This window comes from Fukomys damarensis, unplaced genomic scaffold (assembly GCF_012274545.1).
Source record: "Fukomys damarensis isolate Sample0158 unplaced genomic scaffold, DMR_v1.0_HiC HiC_scaffold_27, whole genome shotgun sequence".
Taxonomy (NCBI): domain Eukaryota; kingdom Metazoa; phylum Chordata; class Mammalia; order Rodentia; family Bathyergidae; genus Fukomys; species Fukomys damarensis.
The window spans coordinates 19761886-19767981 of NW_022900939.1; positions in this window are offsets into that span (position 1 = coordinate 19761886).

Genomic DNA, 6096 nt, shown 5'->3' on the forward strand with positions numbered 1-6096 from the left:
GAAGGGAGGGCAGGGACAAGGGGAAAAAATGAGAATCAAGACCTATTATGTAAAGGTACAGAATCCCAATGATGAATGTAATTGTATTGTATACCTAGATTGTACCAATAAATTCAATAAAAAGAAAAAAAAAGGGCACAAAGAACTCAGCTCACATTCATTAAGATGGCTCATAGCTCATTCTGGGCTGTAAAACAATTTCTCAGTGTATATAAAGGATTTGTATAATATAGAATATATTTGGATCCAGCTGGGTATGATAACACATGCCAGTAATCCTAGCGCTTGGGAGGCTGAGGCAGGAGGATCGTCAAGAGTGCAAGACCAGGATGCCTGGCAAGGACAAGGTCCTGAGTTCAATCCCTGATACCGGAGGAGGGGAAAAAATAAAACAAGTACAAGACTGGCCTGGGTTACACAGAGAGTTCAAGGATAGCTGGAAGTATGTAGCATGACTGTGCTCCCCCACAAAAAAAAAAAATCGAAGTTGTTTGGAAATTAAGAAAACTCTTATTGCAGAAAAGTACACATGACATAAAATGTATCAGTTTAACCACTTTAAATGTATAATTCAGTGGCATTCAGTACAATCATAAAGTTGTGTAACCATCATCACTGTTCCTAGAATTTATCCTGATTTCAAACACTTATGTTGGACCCACTAAGCAGTTACCCTCATTTCCCCCTTCCCTGAACCCCTAGTAAAGTAGTTACCTCTAGTCCACTTGCTGTCTGCTTAAGTGCTTTTCCTAGGCACCTCGTATAAATGGAATCAGTAATATTCATCCTTTTGTGTCTGGCTCAGTATTTTCAAGGTGCATTCCTGCTGTATCCTGTATCTGAATATCATGTTGGTGTAAGGCTAAAGAAAGTTCTACTGCGTGGATGCTTTACATTTCTTCCTCCACTGATCTGTCGACTGGCATTAGGGCTGTTTCTGCCTTTAAACTATGGTGCATAATGCTGCTGGGAACGCTGGTATAAAAATATCTGCTTGAGCCCGCACTTTCAATACTTGGGGTGCACACCTAGAAGTGAAGTTGCTGGATCATATGCTTATCCTCTCTTTCACTTTTGTGTTTTCTGTAGTGGCTGTAACATTTTGTATTTCTACTAGCAGGGCATGCAGGTTTCAACTTCTCCATATCCATGCGACTTTTTTTTTATTGGGTTTATTGGTACATTTTAGGTATACAGTACAGTTACATTCATCATTGGGATCTTGTACCTTTACATGACAGGTCTTGGGTCTCATTTTTTCCCCTTGTCCCTGCCCTCACTTCACCTTCTCCTCCCCTCTCCCCTTACAAACACTTTATTTCCATCTTTTCATTTTCTCACATTTTTTCCTTTTCCCTTATTACCTTTCCCCTAGCCTTCCCACTTTCCCTACACCTTTAGCCCTTTTCTTCCTATTTCAGAATGTCAATTATCTCATTAGGATCTTATGTACTATTACAGTTTATTCAAACCAGAGAAACTATTTGGTATTTACACATGTGTGACTTATTTATCTCACTTAGGAGTATATCCTCAATATGTATCCATTTTCTTATGAATGAATCTAATTTCTCATTCTTTATGGCTGAGTAATATTCCATTTTATAGAAAAACCACATCTTCTTTATCCAGTTTCCAACTGATGGGCAAATGGGCTGTTTCCAAGTTTTAGCTATTACAAACTGTGCCACTATAAACATAGGTGTGCATATATCACTGTGATACGATTCTTTTAATTCTTTTGGAAAGATACCCAGCAGAGGGATGGCTGGGTCAAATGAAACCTCTAGTCCCAGCTCTTTGAGGTATCTCCATATTGATTTCCAGAGTGGTTGCACCAGTCTGACGACCGTTTTTAATTTTTTTCTTATACTGATTGCTACAACAGTTTTGTTTTGTTTTATTTTAGCAGTGCCAGCTACTGAACCCAGGGGGCTAAGCTACGTCCCAGCCCTTTATCAAGTTCTACTGTGAGACGGAATCTCATTGAGTTGCTTAGGCTGTCCCAGAGCTGCCTTAGCATTTTTTTCTTTATATAGCCATCCTGATGGGTGTGAAGTTGGTTCTCTTTGTGGTTTTCCTAACAACTAATAGTGTCAAGCATCTTTTCATGTCCTTATTGACTGTTTGCATATCTTCTTTGGAGAAATGCCTGTTTAAGTCCTTTGCCCATTTTTAATTTGAATAATTTTTGTTGTTAAATTAAGCAAAGAAAAAAAACTTTTTAACTGATCTGTGTGTCAAAGAAGAAATCACAAATGAAATTAGAAAATATTTCAACTGACATAAAAACACAAAATTTCTGGGAGGCAGCTATAATTTTAAATCTTAGAAAAAGAATGAAAGTCTAGATTTAATTAAGCCTCTGCCCTAAGAAACTAAAAAAAAAAAAAATAATAATAATAATGAGCAATTAGCCTTGAAATAAGTAGAAAGGAGAAATTGTGAAAATAGGGATGAAATGAAAAATAAAAACACAAAGAGAATATCCACAAAGCAAAAATTATTTCTATGAGAAGATTTTTTTTTAAAATTATGAATTATTTGATGTATCAAAAGAGAAAACACAAATGACCAGGAATAAGAGAAGAGTTGTCCCTTTGTACTTTTAAGGGTTATGATTTAGCTTGCTACGCTGAGGTTCTTAGCCACCCTTCCACCACTACTGGAACATAACCTCCACCAAGACAGGGAGCTTGAAAATATTTGTTTTCTTTAAGAACAACACATACACATACACATACACATAAGTGCATGGATCATGAGGGGACTGTTGGTGACTTCCAAACCAAAGATGCCAGTGCTCACAAATCACAATGTTTCCAGCAGTTAAGAAGCCTCCCTTGGGAGGCAGGGTATGTGTTTGTCCTGTTCACAGTGATGTTCATGAGGCCAAGTCAATAAATAATTAGAGGAAAAGTGGGCAAATTTCAAACCCAGCCGACACATCGTGGCCTGAGGACAGGTGTGCATGAGGTTGGACAGGTTTTTACTTTTCTGAGCCTCGATCTCTTCATCTGCAAAAGGGCAACCTTGGTAGTTCCTGTCTGGCAAAGCTGTGGGAAGAATTAAGTAGGATAAGCTCCTAGGACAGAGCCTGGCATGCAAGGTGCTCAGCATGTGATAGAGCAGAGATCCACAAACCCTGTGGCCTATTAGGAACTGGGCCACACAGCAGGGCAGCTGTACCCCCAGTCACATTATCACCTGACCTCGGCCTCCAGTGGCATTAGATTCTCATAGAAGCTTGAACCCTGCTGTGAACTGCATATACAAGGGATCTAAGTTGTGCACCCCTTTGAGCCACCCCACCACCCTGCAACTCAGTCTCCTTCTACAAAAGGGTCCCTAGTGCCAAAAGATTGGGGATCACTTAGATCTCTCTTGCCCTTGGAGAGCCCAGTAGCACAAGAAGCACGCTGTGCATCAAGGGAGTGATGACCTTGGGTGTTCAGTGCTTGGGGTGTGGTTGATTGCAAGGCAAGACTGGAAAGCCTCTGTGCCCTTAAAAGCTCCCCAGCCACAGAAAGTCTAACAGTGGGGAGAGGCCTCCAGGCTCTGCCCTGGAGCTCTCCTGGTCTACTCTGTGTGGACTGGGCCTAAAGATTCTCTCCTGCTGCTCTCTCCTGAGCCCTCTGCTCTGCCCAACCCCTTAGATGTCCCTGTAGCTCTTCCTGCTGTGATGGACTTTGATTTCATGTCTCTTCTTGTGTGGTCCAAGAGAAATTATTCATTCACCTAACAGCCCAAAGTCCCCTGAATACTATTCTCACTTGGAAAATCTCCTCACCTGGAGCCTGGACTCAAAGAGGTAGAGAGCAGGGAAGAGGTGGCAAGGTGTGGACAAATGTACAGAGGGTGGAGGCACAGATTTTGACAACGGTCTGGTGAGAAGTTCACTTCCTCACCGTGCTGCAAAGGCCTTTGATGCCGGCGGAAGGACGAACCATTTCCCTACTGGCCTTCATCCCTACTGAGCTCCACATGGAGAATGCTTTGTGGGTCCCCAGGATTGAGGCCATAGTTGAGCCCTGGCTTTCTTATCACCCAGATGAGTGATGAGTGAGGTTTAGGGGACCTCCCTCCCTTCTCTGCGTTTCATGTCACTGCCTACAGATGGATGTAAAAACATTGGGTTTTTCTGAATAGCACAGGGAGCGCGGCATGGAGGTGATCCCATGCCTGGGGTCCCAAAACTTTGGGAACCTGAGGCAGGAGCATCACAGGTTCAAGGCCAGCCTGGGCAGTTCATCAAGAACCTGTCGAAACATAGAAAATACCAAAGACATTGGGTGTTTCCCCTTTGTCATTCAAAGGATTGTTGGCTGAAAAGGAAGTGGCTTTTGCTTTTGTAGGAACATATCACACCCACTTTTCTAAATATTGACACACAGCTGTGTCTGCCCTGGCCTAGGCCCAGGGTCTCTTGCCTCCTGCTCACACCATAGCTGATCCAGCTGGCTCATCAGAGAGACATAGCCAGGCCCCACTCTCTTCCCAGGAGACTTGTGAACCCAATGGCACCTAGACTGTTATATGTGGGACAGATACCAGATGGGACTCCAGGGAACCAGAGGTCACCCCATGCCTGCATAGCCACAGATGCCTCTTCATCCATTCCCACTGCCCTCTAGAGATGTGGCAGCCAGTCCTAGCTTGTGGAATGCAGAGCAGACACTGTCTCATATCTGCTCTGGATCCTCCAAAGACGTCTTCCACCCAGAGTCCTCAAGGCCTTTCATGAGGCCAGTGTGATTGGGCTAGCACTGTCCCTGACCCCAGTGCTCACCACTGTCCATGCCCTAGGGCTGCTCACCCCAAACGGGGTGGCTTGAAACAATGGCCACTTATTCTCTCACAGCTCTGAAGACAAGAAGTTCAAAATCAAGAGGTGAGCAGGGCCACATCCCCAGAAGGCTCCAGGGTAGGGTCTGTCCTTGTTTCTTCCAGTATGTGGTAGCCATGGCCACACCACTCCAACCTCTGCCTCCACCTTCACACGGCCTCCTCCTCCTCCTCTTATAAGGAGAAACATGACGGCACCCGGGGTCCCCCAGGTGCCCCAGGATCAATCCTCCCTCTTAAGATCTTTGACTTTATCACATCCTTTGCAGTAAAGTCATGCTCACTCTTTTGCTGCGTAAGGTGATGTTCCCAGGGTACAGCAACTGGGACAGGGATGTATGTTTTGAGGAGCCACCCCCCAGCCTGATGCGTACCTCAGTGCTTACAGGAGCCCAGCTCCCAAGCCCTGGTTGTTCCTCACACACAGAAGGCCTCCTTCCCTCTGTAGAGACAGCCTCCTCTTACCTACAGCAGCATGAACCATTCGTCCTTCATCCCTTTTCTTGGCCTTCACCACCTGGCTGGTATAAACTTGCTTATTAGTTTATTTCCCGTCTCCCTCAACCAGTGCAAACATTCTACAGGGAAAGGGGTTTTGCTTCTTTTCTTTTTCTTTCTTTCTCCTTTTATTGCAGTGTTGGGGATTCAACCCAAGGCCTTGTGCATGCTAAGAAGCATTCCACCACTGAGCTACACCCTCAGCCAAAAAGCATTCTCTGAAAAAAAAAAACAAAAAAAAAACCCAAAAAAACAAAACCATCATGCTGGGTGTGGTGGTGCACTGCTTGTGATCCCAGCACTCAGGAGGCTGTGGCAGGAGGATCACAGCACATTTGAGGCCAGTCTAGGCGACCTAGTGAGTGCAAGCCCAGCCTGAACTACAAAGTGAAACCCTGTCTTAAAAAAAAAGTGAGTAAATTTCAAGAACAAAAAAACTCATCTAATAGCTTCCGCTCACAGGTCATTGTCCAGGACTCAGCCCTGTGGCCACATCAAACTAGAGTTGCTTTTGAAAGGAGGGAAACAAGATACGGGTGAGGCAACTGACGGATACTACACATTGAGGGGTCTAAGCCCAGGCTGTCTAATTCCAGCCACGCGTGAATCCCAAGAGCCCACTGAAGGATCAGACCAGTTGCCACACGCATGCGGGCATCAGAGATGCAGGAGCAGGGGACGAGCACTAGATGGGAGCCAGGAGCCTGGGGCGCCGGGTCAGCCCTAGCACTCGTGACTTGTGACTATGGTTTA